General features: G+C 46.4%; 1 long non-coding RNA gene across 1 annotated transcript in view; it reads right to left on the bottom strand.

Annotated features, from left to right (window-relative positions):
* The window catches only part of LOC143817992 (uncharacterized), a 42,619-nt gene that overhangs the window by 270 nt on the left and 22,960 nt on the right, over positions 1-19,389 (bottom strand). Inside the window, exon 2 of the long non-coding RNA XR_013224245.1 lies at positions 206-310. This is a non-coding gene — a long non-coding RNA (uncharacterized LOC143817992). The remainder of the gene's footprint in view (positions 1-205; positions 311-19,389) is intronic.

Below are 19,389 nucleotides of genomic sequence, written 5' to 3'. Positions count from 1 at the left end.
TTTCCCCCCTGTGCCTCCATATAGTAATAGTGACACACTCTGTGCCTTCACCTAGAAATAGTGTCCCCCATTGTTCCTCCATAAAGTAATAGTGCCCCCTCTGTACCCCCACACCATAGTGATTTCCCCTCACACATTAACACACACATTTTTAAATCCTCTTGGTCCCAGGCAATTTTAAAAATAAAAATAAATTGAATCTCACCTCATCCTTCTCCAATGACAAGCATTGGTGGCCTCTTTCTCCTCCAATCAGCCTGACCATGGAGATCCAACTGCGTCCCATCCCTGTGGGTTACCATTGACCTTTCTGCAGGGAGAAAGCCAACTGGTTACTTAATTTAGATTGTTATTATGCCAATATCATTCTAAAGTTATTCCATGCAATGTTTTGCCATAGTATATTGGCAGCTAGGTTTGTTATCATGATACAGAGCATCCCTATGCAACTCTATTATCCAGCAGAGTAGGTTATTGCGTGATTAATGCAACATTATTATATGTGATGCAACATATTTGTGACCAATAGACAGTATAATTATAGATAGCTAAGCGATATGCCACCATAACCAGAAGTTCTTCATGCAAGGTGTCCCTAGATAGTGGGAACAGTATTTGAGTTACTGCCCTTGAATTGCTGGTAAAACAGCTGGGTCAAAGGTCAGCCAAAGCCTCCACGCTCCTTGGTCCTATCTCAGAAATATATCCAGCACCCTTAGGTAGCTAGCCGTGGGGTCCCCAAAGTACACATTGGTCAGGGAGTACCCTTACACCTAAACACCATGGGTCCCTGGGAGTGCGCACGTGTTGTGGTTTCTGCTGCTGACACCTTCAGACTAGGTTCTGCCACAATTTGTGAGATAATGAGACCCTTTAGCTTGAAGACAAGTTTATGAAAATAAAGTCTTGTTTACCAGGTCTGCAACATATGATCAAAGGGTAGCAGGAACAAAGCTTAATTTCTTCATCTGCCCAGTATGACAGAGGTTCACACTTGATGGTTGTGAACACACTACATGTGTAGAGCATTGCATATGAATAATGGGTTATGCTGAGGGCCTCTGCAGTGCCCCAGAGTCCTGGTCGTTGCAGTACTGTGGCTCCGCCGCTAAGGGGGGCTATGGTACGTCTGATGGCACTGAAGGAGTTCATCTGACCAGGTATCACATACACTAATACATTTCACAGTCTGGCCTCCAGGGGGAGCTAAGGGTTCTATTCATTAGGCCACTCCTCACAGTCTGGTAAAACTGGGGGTTAGGCAGGAAGTTAGAGAGAACGCTGACTGGGTATGAACCAGGCAACACCTTGTGGCAGAGGGTGTTGCAGGGGAAGATTCGGTAGGGTCCCTGTCAGGGGAGGGATCCTGACAGAGGCCTGGCAAACAGAGAGAAAGCTACGGGACCGCGCCTGCACTTCATAGCGGCGGTGCCCTAAGAAAGGACAAGAAGCGAGATTTATTGTGCTGAGTGAGAAACGAGATCAAAGCAAGAAGGAGAATACCAGTAGGAGTCGTGCTGTAAGATCGAGGCAACATCCTACTGAGGCGTAAACAACCGGCGGCCGGAACGCCGAGGAGGTACGGAGCTCTAAGCCATACTTCAAACCAACGGCAGGACAGTCAGTCACAGGCGGGCTGTCTCATCTAAATCACCTACGCAGACATAGGGGGCAACCTTTGGAGAGGGGCGACTCTAGGGTCCCGGAAGAGCTCCGAGCCTACCCGTCATACGGGTGCGTCCCAACCATAACACCTGGGAGGGACGGAAGATTAGCAGAAGATCATCTAATCGAGTTGTGAGGGAACACGAGAAACAGACACAACAGTTGTGGGGACTATCCCGTAAGCTCAGCAGGGGAGGACCACAACAGTTGTGGGGACTATCCCGTAAGCTCAGCAGGGGAGGACCACAACACATAGCGCTAGCAGGAAGGCACAGATTTCCACCTGCAAAGGGAACTCTGGAGGTGCCATCGGACCGGCCGGACTTGCGCAGCCCGGTTAACCGTATTCCGGATTGAGGACTTTGAGACCTTCAGTAAAGAGGTAAAGAGACTGCAACCTGGTGTCCTCGTTATTGACTGCGACCGGCACTACACTACCACCATCATCCACATCTATCACTGCGCGCCCCTCAGCAGGGTCACGGACCGGGTCTAGCCACCGTGACAACCCCAGAGCAGAGACTCAGAGGCCCGGTACCGGGTACCCCTCGGCCCTGCGGCGGTGGGGGCGCTGCAAAACTTGGCGTCACGAACAGGATCTACTTAAGCCTGAAGAATCAGGTCATGTGTGCCTTGGAACTGTGATTTACTGTGCTTGGACTGTATTTTATTGCAAAGACTGTGTGTTGCCATTTACCGCCAAAAGTTCCCGCCAAAAGCCGCCGCCATTGCAGCGCCACAGGGAGCACAGAGGAAGAAGGGCGTGCCATGGGAGGAGACTACCAAAGCGGCGCCAGAAGTAGCGACCGCCCCCTCCGACTCCTGCTGCGAGAGGACGACCTACCCAGCAGCAGAGGAGAACCGCCCCCTGATTTGCAACGGCGGGAATGAGGTGAAGAAGGAGCTCAACCTCGGAGAAATGGCGGAGCCAGGTGCATGCGTTGCCGCCGAATGCCAGACAGCGACGATGAGCAGCAAGTGCCCGAGCAACGGCGAGGTGATCCCGGCTTGCCCTCACCCATCAGAGACGGACTCGCGTCCACCGCCCGTGAAGGACCTGAATTCCTGGGAGCCGCCAGTGGAGGAGCCGAGTCTACCTATCCCAGCCACGGAGCCATGGAGGGCGGAGCCACGTCAAGAGGCCACTCCGGAAGAGCCGCGGTCTGGGCTGCAGCCGATTCCAGTGTCCTCGTCAACGGAACCGATCGACATCGGTGGAATCACATCAGGCGCAGGTATGGACGGCACCCCTACTCCCCCGGCCGATTCTGCTCTCCCGACCGATCCGGCTCCCCTGACCGATCCCGCTCCTGTGACCGCTCCTCACCCCAGCAACAATAACCGCGCCTTTACGGTGGAACGGGTGGTCCTCACCCCCGACGTGATGGGGAAGCTGGTACCTCCCCTACCGACCAAGATGGGGGAACCCATAGATGTGGGCCCAGACGGGGTGATCCTCCGGTGGGACACCCCCTGGAACGAGCCGTATGGAGCTCCAGGGGAGAGCCTCACCCTTGCTGTGCTCACTTGGGAACAGTATAAACAATGTCTGATCCAACACTGGAAAAACCGAGACGAAACAGAACAATCTGATATGCCGAAGACGCAACGCAAGAAGCCTGCGCACAACAGGAACGACGTGGTAAAGCGGGGGACTGTGCTAGCCTTCCACCCGAAGAGGGGTTGGGGCTCCATACAGGAACCGGGACTACCAACTGACGTCTTCGTTACTAGCTACAACGTAAAAACTCCCTGCTGCAGTCGAGATGGTGACCCATTGCAAAGGGGGATCAGGTGACCTACGCTCGCCGCCGGAATGCACAAAGATGGTGCGCTCGGAACGTCCACCGGTGTGAGCCTGAGGGAGCGTCGCCTGTTGCCGTGACCCGGATTGATCCAGATTTGACAGATCTTGTTACTATCACCACCGTCCGCCTTGTAGCAGCCGCCGAGCTTGCGAGCAGGGTTAGCCTTCAAATCCAAACACCGGCTGATCTGATGGCACCTGAGAGACCAACCACCAGCACAGACATGGCATCGGCCGGGGACAGAAGACCACCCCCTGCACAGCCACCATCAGAGTAAGCAAAAATGCTTTAATGACTGTAAATAAGTTAACTGTTTTTACTGTTTTGCTGCTAAAACCCGTCTAGGGTTACTCTTAAAGGGATCCCTTTGTTGACCCGGGATCCCTATTGTTTTTGTTTGTTTTCTACGTTTTGCACAAGTTGTCAAAGAACTGCTGAATCATGAACAATGCATGATACAAACTTCTTGTATATAGTTTGCACCTTCTTAAAGGTGCTCTCTACTGGTTTTACATAAAGACGGACTCTTTGCGAAGATACGGTTCTTGGAACCTGCACTGGAGTCCTTGCTGCATACGGACTTGCAGCTTGAGAAGTTGCACTACCTCATAGAGACTTGGTCCCCTCTTAAAGGGGATGTTCACATCCTGCACTTATGAACAGTGTTGCCTTAAGATGGTTGAATGGCAATAATGTCTTGAAAAAGAAAGTATTGATGATGTTGATATGTGAAAGTTAAATGTAACTAACTAGTTGATTGTAAGAAATGTTTAATAATGTGTTAGAGAATGAGGACAGGAAGTGAACCTGTAGGGGTTAGTGGTGAGTCCTCCTAGGAGCCATACAGAGATGGCTCAGTGATCCTAAACTGAAAGAAAAATGATATGTTCTATACTGTGTATAGTAGTGGAAGGACAGTAGGCTCGGGCGGAAAGGAGCGGTCCTGTAACAGAAAGGAGAGGCAGTAGGTCTGGAGCGGTTAGGACAGGCGGTCCTGCAGACGTAAAGTAGGAGAATGCATAAAAGTTAATTCGCCTTATATGTGATATAAGAAGGTCTTTAGTGGATTTAGCGAGTACGTCCTTAAAGGCAATGTTAAATTATTGTTCAGATTTTGCACTTAGTAGAATACCCGGTTGGGTAAGAAAAGTTATTTATAGTAAAGTTATTTAAAAGTATTTAACTATGTTTGTAACGTTCAAGTGTCCTCACCTCCCATAAAGGGAAGCTCTGTTAAAAAGTTGACTTGTACTTGCATTTTAAAAGTTGTATGTCTTTTTGCTGACATGTATTGTTGTTTTCTTCCCAGTCCAGGAGTACTGGATTTAACCGGGGGGGGAATGCAGCGCCCCAGAGTCCTGGTCGTTGCAGTACTGTGGCTCCGCCGCTAAGGGGGGCTATGGTACGTCTGATGGCACTGCGCGCCCCTCAGCAGGGTCACGGACCGGGTCTAGCCACCGTGACAACCCCAGAGCAGAGACTCAGAGGCCCGGTACCGGGTACCCCTCGACCCTGAGGCGGTGGGGGCGCTGCACCTCCATCTTCTTCCTGGTACAGGGCCACACAGCTCAATGTGCTACAGTGTGCCCACTACACACCAACTGCACTCTGTAAAGGGTATAAGGGAGCTCTCTCAGGTCCCATCTTACAGACGTGTCCTAGCCTGGCTGATCTCGTCTTTATTCACAAAGATCTCCAGGTCTGGCTAACTCTACACTGACTTAAAATCCAGTTCCAGTAGGTCTCCAACTTGCCTGCTCTGGGAAGAAATTGCCATCACTGATACTTGCTTGCTGAAAACTTGCTCCCTTGTATGTCTGCTCTTCACACACCCGATGATGAGCAGAACTGACTGAGGGTGTCCTTTATTCTCTCTAGCTCAACCAGGATTAACTGGTTTTAGGAACTATAAAAATTAATACCCATTTACTGATCCCCAACTATATAGGCCAGCCTGCATGTCAGACACTGCGATATCGTAACGATATCGCTAGAACGTCACGAATCGTACCGTCGTAGCGATCAAAATTGCACTGTGTGACGGTACCCTTACAGTTAATCCTATCACCCCTGACTATCAGGAAACTGCAGCCTACATGAGGATAAAACACAATAATACACAGGGCAGATATAATGTCACTGACATCTTTATATCTATGTTTTCTATCTATTCTATTCTAACGGGTCACGTTGTGAATTTACTGTACTCGGCTGATGAAATGTCGAGTTTCCTATGAGATGGGTGCGTAAAAATCGGATGGCACACACATGGTCCGAGTGTCGTGCAATGTTTTAATCCCACCCATTGACTTGCATTAACGAGTTAGAAAATGGAGGGGACCCCAAGCGTAATAGCTAGGGTTGAGCGACCTTGACCTTTTTAGGGTCGAGTCATGTTTTGCGAAACCCGACTTTTTGAAAAGTCGAGTCGGGCGAAATCGGCCGATTACTGCGAAAAGTCGAGGATCGGCCGGAACACGAAACCCTATGCACGTCAATGGGGATATTTTATTTATTTTTTATTTTTTTTTAATTTTTTTTTCTCTCTCTCTCTCTCTCTCCCCCCCCCCTCTGTCCCAGCCCCGAAAATTTCGTTTTACACATTGCAAATCCCTGCTGTGCACAAGCGCTAAAATGATCATAGGCGTGCACGCCCCTAACCCCTATGTCATCACTCTGCCCACACTCCTTCATTGGCTGAAAAAATGGCGCTAAACGCGTCATACGAAACGCGACTTTGGCGCCAAGATCGCGTACCGCATGGCCGACCCCACACAGGGATCGGGTCGGGTTTCATGAGACGCCGACTTTGCCAAAAGTCGGCGACTTATGAAAATGAACGATCCGTTTCGCTCAACCCTAGTAATAGCAATTAACCCGCAACAAAGAGATCAAGATGAATCAGCTGAATGGGACTCCCATCGTATCAAACAATTGGTAGGAGAATGCTGCCGACGTAGAAGGGAAAAAAACAAGAAATTGCAATGAAAGCTTCATGCAGTTTATTCTCAACGTGTATCAAAGTTAGACCAACTTCGTCCACAGGAGAACCATAGTAAACCGCATGAACCTTCCATTGCAGTTTCCTGGTTTCTTGTCTTCTATGTTGGACTATCACCCTCATTCTCTTAACAATTGTATAAAATATAATTTGCAGACTTACTCAGAATAATACTGTTTTCACTGCTCCTCAAGGTTGACTTCTGTTTGCAAAGAATTATGAAAGAGGTTGTCCAGATAGGCTGCAGCTTTCCTGTGACAAACATTGTCATAAGATCCCCGATCTGGGAGCTAAATATGCTTTTTCCTCATTATATCTGTTACCAGCTTTTTGCCATATAACCGGAGAGCAGCATGATTCCAGCGATGTATCACTTGCTGTGATTGTTGTCCTTTTGATCAAATCACAGTTTTTTTCAGCAGATTATCACTAGAGGACTAGTAAACCTGCTGCCAAGTAGTCCTCCATATTCATGAGCTTTGTATAACCCCGCCATACCACTGATATGCAGCTTTCTGCCTATGCACAGTATGCACTGAAAGCTGCCGATCAATGGTGTGGGCGGGTTATACAGGGCACAGCATTCAGAGAACCAGTAGATCTGCAGATAATGAAAAAGTGTTTTTTTATCAAAAGCTGCTCTGTATGCGATACATCATTGGAATCAGGGTCTCTGCCCCTATATCATGCTGCAATCATATTGGGCAGTAAAAACCTGGTGACAGATTTCCTTTACATACATGGGCATACATAAGGTTATCCATTGCTAATCAACCACTTTAACTGTTCCCGTTGTTCAGACATTTCCTTGCTTAACATAGTGTTAGAGGTATGTTGTTGCCACGGATCAGTGATGTCATTTGTGCACTAGGTGCAGTGAAGTTCTGTCAGAATTCTCATTTTTTGCCTTATAGTAAGAGCAGCAGTAAGCGGTTATATAAAATCAAGGAGGCGAAGTGTGGGAACATGAGCTGCTATGACAAAGTGCCAGCAGTAGACACTCAGAACAGCCAATAAATTGGTAAGATTCTGGAAGCGGTGACCGGAGTTCAGTGTGAACTTACTGTGCTGACCAGGCAACACATACCCAACCATGACTCACTCTGTGGCATCACATGATTCACTTAGGCTCAACTTTTTCAATAGTCTGTTTAATCAAAATGTAAATGGTGGAAATGCACAGAGGAATTTTCAGAAAACAGGATATTTATTAACGGTTGGAACTTTGAAGCAATCTGACAATCTGACAATCTGTCACCTCCAATATACATATTACATAGGGGACTTAGCCCCTGCAAAACTCATACCAGCAGCATGCATTTTAGTTTTTATATTGGTTGAGAAAGAAAAAGACTTATTTTTTTAATGACAATTAGCATACCTCCCAACTTTTGAAGATGGGAAAGAGGGACAAAGTTAGCGGCGCGCGAAGCGCGCCGCGGCAAATTTTAGGCCACGCCTCTGACCACACCCATTCATAATTAGTCACACCCATATCCACGTCCCAACTACACCCATTTAGCACTGCTGATCACACTGTTTCATATACAATAGTTATAAACAAAAAAATATGGCCACACAGTGCTCCATACTGTATAATGACCGCACATGACGCTCCATACTGTATAATGGCCACACATGACGCTCCATACTGTATAATGGCCGCACATGATGCTCCATACTGTATAATGACCGCACATGATGCTCCATACTGTATAATGACCGCACATGATGCCCCATACCGTATAATGGCCGCACATGATGCTCCATACTGTATAATGACTGCACATGATGCTCCAGACCGTATAATGACCACACATGATGCCCCATACTGTATAATGGCCACACATGACGCTCCATACTGTATAATGGCCACACATGATGCTCCATACTGTATAATGACCGCACATGATGCTCCGTATTGTATATTGACCGCACATGATGCTGCATACTGTATACTGGCTGCACATGATGCTCCATATTGTATAATGACTGCACATGATGCCCCATACTGTATAATGGCCACACATGACGCTCCATACTGTATAATGACCGCACATGATGCTCCATACTGTATAATGGCCGCACATGATGCTCCATACTGTATAATGACCGCACATGATGCTCCATACTGTATAATGGCCGCACATGATGCTCCATACTGTATAATGACCGCACATGATGCTCCGTATTGTATATTGACCGCACATGATGCTGCATACTGTATACTGGCTGCACATGATGCTCCATATTGTATAATGACTGCACATGATGCTCCATACTGTATAATGGCCGCACATGATGCTCCATACTGTATAATGACCGCACATGATGCTCCATACTGTATAATGGCCACAGTTCTCCATACTGTATAATGACATACAGGCACGCAGCTCACACACACACGCTCACACACATGCACACGCACACAGCTCACACACACGGCCCACACACACGCAGCACACACACAGCTCACACACGCACGCAGCTCACACACATGCAGCATCACACACACAGTATCACACATACACACGCAGCATCACAAACGCAGCTCACAAACACATGCAGCTTTGACACAAATGCATCACATACGCAGCCTTCACACACACACCCATCACACACACACGCAGTCATCACACACACACACGCAGTCATCACACACACACGCAGCCATCACACACACACACACACGCAGCCATCACACACACACACGCAGCCATCACACACACACACCCAGCCATCACACACACGCAGCCATCACACACACACACCCAGCCATCACACACACACACCCAGCCATCACACACACACACACCCAGCCATCACACACACACCCAGCCATCACACACACACCCAGCCATCACACACACACACCCACAGCCAGGTTGGCACTAGGAGGGTGCTGGCTGGCACTGTTAGAGGTGTTACAGTGCTACCTGTGGATGGAGAGGTGCATGGACACACTGCACTATCTGGTTTGCAGGCTTCTCCCTGCCGCCCCTTATCCGCCATACACAATGCATGCCGGTGTGTGCCGGTAATGATGACCGCCTCCCTCCCCCTCACACGCCGCTGCCGCCTCCGAGTGACACAAGGACCAGACTCTGCGCCTCAGCATCGGGTACCACAGATTCCCGCGCATGCGCGTTGCGGTGCGTGGTGGGGGAGACACCAGGCTGGAGTCGGCGCCGCGCACGCAGCTGGTCCCTCCTTCCCCGATCTCCTGGCCCAGATTTACTAAACAAAGGCTGCAGAGTGTGATCATGCCGGCCGCTTACGTCACTGACCCCGCCCGGAGTGCGGGACTAGTCCTAATCGTCTCTACGTCCCGGAAGTGGGCGGGGCTTCACCGGCGGCCGCAAATTCGGGATTTTAAATGCCCGAAGCGGGACAGCGGGACCCCGGTGCCAAAGCGGGACTGTCCCGCTGAAATCGGGACGGTTGGGAGGTATGCAATTAGGGTGCTTTGGTGAATCTGTAAAGTGATGGACGAGCTGCTTCTCCATAACGTCTGGGCACTTTACAGGAAAATCAAGTGTCCAAAACACAAAGTACTACCAGGTGTGGGGTGCATCACACTCACTTGTAGTCCACAGGCCTCCATCTTCATAGCTCAGGGGACACGCAGTTCAGGATCATCAGATTGTAACACTCAGTATGGGGCACAGCACTTCTTAGTTTCTGTTTCCTTAATACAGTACGTCTCCAGCATTACTATTCGTTCCTCCTGGACTATCCCTATCTTTACTGTTCCTGTCAGCCCCATGGATTTCCCATCCAGTCCCGCAGTGCACCTGGGATCTGTTACCTTCCCTTCATGCAGCTCTATGTCCATCGTCCTCTGTACGTCAGAGGATAAGGCACTCTTCATAGTACCTGTATCGAGCCTTGATCTCCAGATGTAACAGGAATGTCCGTAACGGATTCCAGTAAGGCCTCCTACTGCCCCGATTGATAGATGATTGCCTTCAGCAACTTGAATTTGACCTTGGTTACAGTACTTCCCTATCTTACTTGTTATCAGGAAGCATTCCTGTTTTTACTGGGGGGTTTCCTCTCCCACTACAGGCTATTCCCAAAGTTTATCTATGTCTGTTTCTACAGTATGTAGCTGGGCAGATCTCCCTTACAAACACTATGTATTACATTTACATACATTAATCAGATTACACCAATAATGCTTACCAAAGTTTATCTTACTTTATATTCACTACCTTATGTCCTAAACCTATTCTATATCTTACTGTATACATTACATACCATATCACATTATATATACATATAAAAGCATGACATCATTCACATAATGATTGTTGTTTTCAGGGGTAGTAACGTGACAGTACAGTCCACCACTCTTACAAATCCTTGGCATGGCCACCACTCTGTACATGGATACTAGAAGTGTAGTGAGTGGCGGGCGCAGACAGGAATCATGCCTGAGAGTGGCTTTCATCTACACCGTGTGCATGATTGCACTGACACTGTCCGAGCGCCATTGAACTCCTTCAGTGTCAGAGTATCACGACTGAGTTGTGGCAGCACTTGCACTGATCAGGCAAGTGCTGTCAACCAGGATCAGGGAAACAGTGCTCAGAATGCAAATTGGGGGGGGGGGACAATTGATCACACCAAAGTTGCACTGAAGCTCCCTTATTTGTATATTAAAAAAAAAAAAAAGTTGTTTTCTCAACCAGTAAAACAACAAAAAAAAGTATAATACTGACAGGAATTTTACATGTCCCAGTCCTTTATATAGCAGTAGAAGTAGTTTAATATGTGTTTTAGGGGTGACAGGCTCCATTTAAAGGAGGCTTACAACAAGTAAACAGAGTACCAAGCCCAAATCCCGAAAAAAAGACCCATACTATTTGGGGCTGAAAATCATTTTTGTGGGGAAAATGTGTTTTTTCTATTATCACGGCTCAAAGTTATATACTTCTGTGAATCACCTGGGGGGCTCAAAGTGCTCACCACACATCTAGATAAGTTCCCTGAGGGGTCTAGTTTCCTAAATGGTGTCACTTGTGGGCGGTTTGCACTGTTTAGGCACATCAGGGGCTCTCCAAACAGGACATATCATATGTTATTCCAGCAACTTTGGTCTAAATTGGGTCAAAAGTAAAATTGTTGTGAAAAAAAGTTACATTTTAATTTTTTTCTTTCCACAGTCCAATATTTCCTGTGAAGCACCTGAAGGGTTAATAAACTTCTTGAGGCTATGTGCACACGTTGCAGATTAGGCTTAGGAGTTTCTGGTGCAGATTCTGCATATCTTGGCAGAAAACGCAGGTGCGGATTTGACGCGTTTTTTGTGCGCATTTTGTGCGGTTTTGCTGCAGATTTTTTGCAGATTTACTGCGTTTTTTACCCCTGCGGATTTCTATAATGGAATGGGTACAAAAACGCTGCAGATCCGCAAAAAAGAAGTAACATGCTACTTCTTTTAACCTGTAGCATTTCCGCATGGAATTTTCCGCACCATTAGCACAGCATTTTTTTTTTACCATTGATTTATATTGTACTGTAAATCACTTGCGGATCTGCAGCGAATCTGTGCGGAAGAAAACGCTGCGGATCCACAGGAAATCCGCAACGTGTGCACATACCCTGAATGTGGTTTTGTGCATCTTGAAGGGTAAAGTTTTTAGAATGGTGTCACTTTGGGGTATTTTATGTCATATAGGCCCCTCAAAATCACTTCAAATGTGATGTGGCCTCTAAAAAATGCTTTTGTAAATTAGAAATTGCTGGTCAAATTTTATCCCTTATAACTTCCTAACAAAAAAAAAATGTACATTTCAAAAATGGTGCTGATGTAAAGCAGACATGTGGGAAATGTTATTTATTAACAATTTGGTGTTACATAACTCTCTAATTAAAGAGTATAAAAATTGAACGTTTAATATTGCAAAATTTTCTACATTTTTCGACAAAATGTCATGTTTTTTAAACAAATAAATGCAAGTCATATCGAAGAAATGTTACCACTATCATGAAGTACAATATGTCACAAAAAATAATCTCAGAAATCAATGGGATCCTTTGAAGAGTTCCAGAGTTATAATGGCTCCATTATTGTTAGACAAAGAACCCCCAGGAGACCTTGTGCACTGTGTTGAATTCCTGTGTTGTATGTTGTGTGGGAAGTGTGAATTTGACATTTCACTAGTCATCGGTACTCAGCGTTGGATTGTAATGTTTATTTGATTGTACCAGGTGGAGCTGACGTTGGTGATTGCCCACATGGTTCTGGCCCTTGGATGTAGGGGATGATAGTTTTCGTCTGATTTTATGTAAGTCAGGCATGGAGTGACTGATAAAGTGACCATAGCGAAAGGTAAGAGTACCTGTTAGCTTATCTCTCTAGTCCATTATTACTGTTGTAAATAAGAGAAGGGTAATCGGTCCACTAAACTACAGACTAAGCAAAGCAAGGCTGCTGTCAAATTGGTAAAGGAGAAAGAAGGAAATACATTTGTGAAGAAAATGTGTAGGTTTTGTTCTGCATTTGGTTGTCCACAGGGTGGCAGGCTTAACATTCAATGATGTGCAGTGTCCGTCATTGCATGCCTTTCCCTGTTTGGTGCAGGCTCCGGCGATGAGTCCGCACCTTTTCCGGCACATGATAGCTGATCTGATCAGCTGTCATGTGCCCCTAACAGCCGCAGGTGGAATCGCGATTCACCAGAGGCTGTTAACATGTTAAATACCGCTGACAAGCTCGGACAGCGGCATTTAACATGCACATGCAGGAATCGCGGTATTACCTCCACCCATTGGTGCCCGTGTCACATGACTGCGGGTCACCGATGGGTTGGCATGACAACCTGGGGTCTGCAGGAGACCACTGTGGTTGTCATAGCCGGATAGCTATGAGCGACACACAGCGGTCGACGCTCATAGCAATTGAGCATTTCGGCTACATAGAGCAGGGCTGCAGCCCTGCTCTATATAGCACAAGCGATCGGATGATTGCAGCCTGCAATAAAAGGCGATCAAAAGATCGCATATGCAGCAAAATGGTGCCATTAAAAACTTCAGCTCTTTACACCAAAAATAATCCCTCACCCGACCTGAGATCATGAAAAATGGAGACGCTACGGATATCGGAAAATAGCTTTTTTTTTTACAAACTTTGGATTTTTTTTCATCACTTAAATAAAAAGTAATCTAGACATCTTTGGTGTCTATGAACTCATAATGACCTGGAGAATCATAATGGCAGGTCAGTTTTAACATTTAGTGAACAATGTAAAAAAAAAATCCAAAAAAGATTTTTTGCACTTGGAATTTTTTTTTTGTAGGAATGCTCAGACCTGACCTGACACCCATTATGTGGTGGTGCACCATATTATGGGTGTCAGGTCCGAGCATTCCTACATGAACAGTTTCCTGGAAAGTGGATTTGTCATCGTGGGCCAGTTGAATGGCTACCAAAGTCTCCCGATCTGACCCCCTTAGACTTTTATCTTTGGGGTCATCTGAAGGCAATTGTCTATGCTGTGAAGATACGAGATGTGCAGCATATGAAACAACGGATACTGGAAGCCTGTGCTAGCATTTCTTCTGCGGTGTTGCTATCAATGTGTCAAGAGTGGGAAAAGAGGGTTGCATTGACAATCCAACACAATGGGCAGCACTTTGAACACATTTTATAAGTGGTCATAAACTTGTAAGTAACTCATGAAAGAAAAAAGTTACATTAAAACCAAGCACACCATTGTTTTTCTTGTGGAATTCTCAATAAGTTTGATGTGTCACATGACCCTCTTTCCACTGGAAAAAATAAAGTTGGATCAAAAATGGCTGACTTCAAAATGGCCGCCATGGTCACCACCCATCTTGAAAAGTTTTCCCCCACCCATATACTAATATGCCACAAACAGGAAGTTGATATCGCCAACCATTCCAATTTTATTTAGGTGTATCCATTTAAATGGCCCACCCTGTACAATAGGGTCCTGTTTTACTTGTAAGTCTGGCAACTTTCTTCCCCTATACTTGAAGATGGAGAACCCCTCTGTTACGGATGCTGGTCTATATGTGATGGGCATAAATATCCCAGAGGGCACTGACCGATTAGAACACTTTTAACTCAAGGATATCAGGGACCAACGTATTCTAAATAAAGCTGAGGCCCTGCAACATAATACTTCCAAAGATTAATTCCTAGTGCCCCTAACCTATGAGGATAACTATCTGGGAAATTGGATACTCTTAGACCTATTATTGGTTAGAATGGGTAAAATACTCTGCACTTGTCATGAACAAGGGTGATTGTATTGTATGTGCCCTAGCTAGACCCCATTTAGACACGGTGCCCTTCACTATTAGCAACCAGACAAACCCCATTGCTTTCTCCTGCCTAAAGGTACCTTCACACGAAACGACTTTACAACGAGAACGACAACGATCCGTGACGTTGCAGCGTCCTGGATAGCGATATCATTGTGTTTGACATGCAGCAGCGATCTGGATCCTGCTGTGATATCGCTGGTCGGTAAATAAAGTTCAGAACTTTATTTGGTCGTCAGACCGGCGTGTATCGTCAGGTTTGACACCAAAAGCAACGATACCAGCGATGTTTTATGCTGGTAACCAGGGTAAATATCGGGTTACTAAGCGCAGGGCCGCGCTTAGTAACCCGATATTTACCCTGGTTACCAGCGTAAAAGTAAAAATAACAAACAGTACATACTCACCTGCGCGTCCCCTGCCGTCCGCTTCCTGCTCTGACTGAGCGCCGGCCGTAAAGTGAAAGTAAAAGCACAGCGGTGACGTCACCGCTCTGCTGTTAGGGCCGGCGCTCACACAGTACAGGAAGCGGACGCCGGGGGACGCGCAGGTGAGCATGTACTGTTTGTTATTTTTACTTTTACGCTGGTAACCAGGGTAAACATCGGGTTACTAAGCGCGGCCCTGCGCTTAGCAACCCGATGTTTACCCTGGTTACCCGGGGACCTCGGCATAGTTGGTGGCTTGAGAGCGGTCTGTGTGACAGCTCTCCAGCGACCAAACAGCGACGCTGCAGCGATCGGCATCGTTGTCGCTATCGCTGCAGCGTCGCTTCGTGTGAAGGTACCTTAACTCAACTATTTTCTGCTTCATTGTGTATTCTGCTCTGGCAACAGGGGCGGACATACCGCATGTACAGCTTCATCGGGGCCTGGAGGTGGATGGGGCCCCTGCGGGGCAGCTAGCGCTGAGGGCAATCTGGCCTGTTTATCCGGCACAGGGTGTCCCTTGGTCAGATTGCCCTCATGTGCGGCGGGCAGGGAGCGATTATATACTACGTCTCTGTGCAATATAGTACATAGCCTGTGCTATATACTACCTACATATTCTAGAATACCCGATACGTTACGGCCACCATCTAGTATAGTATACTCACTTATTATATATAGCGCAGCCCCATAGTATACAGTGTACTTATTTATTATGTATAGCAGAGTCCCTTAGTATATAGTGTACTCACTTATTATGTCTAACACAGTCCCTTAGTATATAGTTTAATCACTTACTGTGTGTAGCACAGCCCCTTAGTATATAGTGTACTCACTTATTATGTATAGCACAGTCCCTTAGTATGTAGTGTACTCACTTAGTATGTATGGCACAGTCCCTTAGTATATAGTGTACTCAGTATGTATGGCACAGTCCCTTAGTATTATTATGTATAGCACAGTTCCATGGTATATCCATATACAGACTGGCAAGCATGTTTAGGAACAGACTAACAACGTTGCACAGCCACCTCCATACAGGTGGATGTGCCTTAAATAATAAGTGTCTCCCAGCCATTGGTTGGGGATACTTTAGGATGGTGTGCATGCCTCCTTTAGGAAGGAAGGAGTGCATACTTTAAGCACAGTGCTTGGGGATCTGTGCAGCCGACAAGGAAGGAGGAGGAGGTGCAGGATGGGGGATGCAGTGGTGAGGGAGTCGGTGTCCCTGCTGGGCGAGAGGGGTAGTGTGCAGGGACGCCGGCGCTACTGTACCCCTCCTTTATGCCCCCACTTTTTGAAGCTTGCAAGAAATCTCTCCAGGAGTAGTGGGCCATGGATGTTCTCTCTAGGTTCCCAGGACCATTCATCAGGACCAAAACCCTACAAATCCACAAGAAAAATTGTCTTTCCTTTTACCCTATAGGTGGCCAGAATGTTCTCTACCTTGAATACATCTTTAATGCTGACTGAAGCAGGAGTGGTACCAGAAACTCTGAAAAAAGTACGGAGAACGACAGGCTTGAGGAGAGACACATGGACAGAATTGGGGATTCGTAAAGGAGCTTGGAGTTTGAGCTTGTAGGTTACCGGATTAATCTGATTAAAAGCTGCGATCAGACCAATGAAACAAGGGCCTAGTTTATACGAGGCTACCTTGAGATGGGCATACTTAGACGACAGCCAGAACTTGTCCCCAGGACAAAACAGAAGCAGATCTAGACGTCTCTTGTCCACGTGTCTTTTCATCCACTCAGAAGACTTCAGTAAGGTGGACTTGGTGTCTTCCCAGATTTTAGAAATACCCTTAATGAGGGATTCAGCAGCAGTAATACCGGGATGTTGACCATAGACCACAAAAATGGAGATTTGGCAGAAGATTCACTTACATGGTTGTTATATGACAATTCAGCCCAAGGCAGGAGTTTAGCACAGTTATTGTGGTGGGCATTGAAAAAGTGCCACAGGAAATTTGTCAGGATCTAATTGACCCACTCTACCTTGACGGAGGTAGGCCGAAAAGAAATCCAACGTGACATTCAGCGGCTTGCAGGTAGCTTGTAGGTAGAAGGAGCGGAAGACCATGGAGGCAGAAAACATATAGAATAAACTTCTTTGCAAGCCCTGGAACAGATGGAAGACCGGACAGAGGAATTAAATGAGCCATCTTAGAAAAGCAATCCACAACCACCCAGATGACGTTACATCCAGCCGATACTGGAAGATACTGGATGAAATCCATTACGATATGCTGCCAAGGAGCAGATAGTATGGGCAAAGGAAGTAGCTGAGCAGTCAGAAGCAGTTTTTGTTCTTGGCACAAGAGGGACTGGCAGAGATGAAATCTGAGGTATTCTTGCTTAGAGTCGGCCACTAATAATATTGGGAAAGGAGGAGAGGTGTTTTCTTCTGTCTGGCATGATCAGCCAACTTAGATGAGTAACCACACAGAAGGACCCACTTCCGATCTGGTTCAGCAACGTTAGCCAGAAGGGAGGTGAGACAAATCTAACGGAGTGACCATAATTATTTTGGAGGGCTCAATGATGTGTTGAGGTCCCTCCTCCTAGTCGGAAGACAAAAAATATCTAGAGAGCGTCCGCCTTGACGTTCTTATCAGCCAGATGGAAATGGAAAGTAAAGATGAAGTGGGCAAAAAACAGAGACCACCTGGCCTGTCGTGGATTGAGCCACTCTCAGACTGCAGATAGGCAAGATTCTTGTGGACAGTATAGATAACCACCGGATGTATCACTGTCCTCCAGAGCCAGTTTTATTGCTAACAGTTTTCGATTGACTATCGAGTAGTTGCGTTCTGAAGATGAGAAGATTTTAGAAAAGAATCCGCAGGTCAGCATGACTTCTGGATAAGAACGGCTCCGGCTCCTGAGAAAGAAGCATCCACTTCCAAGAAGTACTGCTTATTATTGTCCGGTTGATGCAGCACCAGAGCTTAGGAGAAGGCCTGTTTCAAAGACACAAAGGCGTTCTCTGACTCAGGAATCCATATTTTCGGGTTAGCACCCTTGCAGATCAGAGCAGAAATAGGTGCGATCCGAGAGAGAAAATGCAGGCTGACATGGCGGTAATAGTTCGCAAATCTGAGAAACCACTGGATAGCTTTAAGTCCGTCAGAACTGGGCTACTTCAAGACGGCAGACACCTTTTCAGGATCCATTTTCAGACCAGTCAGAGACGTCTACCTGAAGACTCACTTTCATACTTGACGTACAGGCCGTTATTCCATAATCTTTGCAGAACCTGGTGAACATCCCTCCGGTGTCTGGGCACATCATGAGAAAACACCAAGATGTCATCTAGGTAAACTACCACACATATTTAGAGGAGGTCCCAGAAGATGATGTTCACCAGTTCTTCAAAGACTGCAGGAGCATTGCAGAGTCCAAAGGGCATTACCCGATACTCATAGTGGCCATCAGTTTTATTAAAGGCCATCTTTCATTCATCCTCCTGGCATATTCAGATCAGGTTGTACAACCCCAGAGGTCAAGTTTTGTGAATGACAATGCAAAGGTGACATCAACTCTAATACTATCACCCCACTTGCCACCGCACCAGGGCAAGTGGGAAGAGTGAGGCTAAGTGCCAGATTTGGCGTATCTTATGGATGTTCCATTTCTGGGGGTGCTAATAACTTTTTTTAGTCTACTAATTGGCACCATTTTTAATTAAGGAGTAAAAGTGCATAATGTAAGAATACAAAAATGATTAAAAAAATATAGACTCAGTAAAAAGATTTACAATATCAGTTCACATTTAAGTCAGTTTGACAAGCTGGAAACATCAAGACGGAAAAAATATTTTCTTTGGGGATGAATGAACTATTCCCTCTTCTCACCATCCAAACCAAAGCAAGTACTCTTTGGCTGCTAATGTATATCTGGCTGAGCCAGAAGCGGCTGCTGTGGAAGGTGTGAGTGTCTCCTTTCACTGCACAAAATGTCACCAGGAACATCCATGATTTCTGCACACATAGCTCCCAAAGAAACAGCAGCCCCCTTCTCGCATGTCTGATAATACAAAGCAAGGCAGCCAGAAATGAATAGCACTAATGTTACATATAATGAGTGACGACAGTGCTACATTTTTATGAACATTCTGTAGGCGATGAGAACAGTCTATGGATCTAATCATCTAACCGTTAAGTGCTGCCTACAAAATCTACCGTATA

The sequence above is a fragment of the Ranitomeya variabilis genome, chromosome 3 (assembly GCF_051348905.1).
Source record: "Ranitomeya variabilis isolate aRanVar5 chromosome 3, aRanVar5.hap1, whole genome shotgun sequence".
Lineage (NCBI taxonomy): Eukaryota > Metazoa > Chordata > Amphibia > Anura > Dendrobatidae > Ranitomeya > Ranitomeya variabilis.
This window is presented reverse-complemented; position numbering and strand designations above follow the sequence as displayed.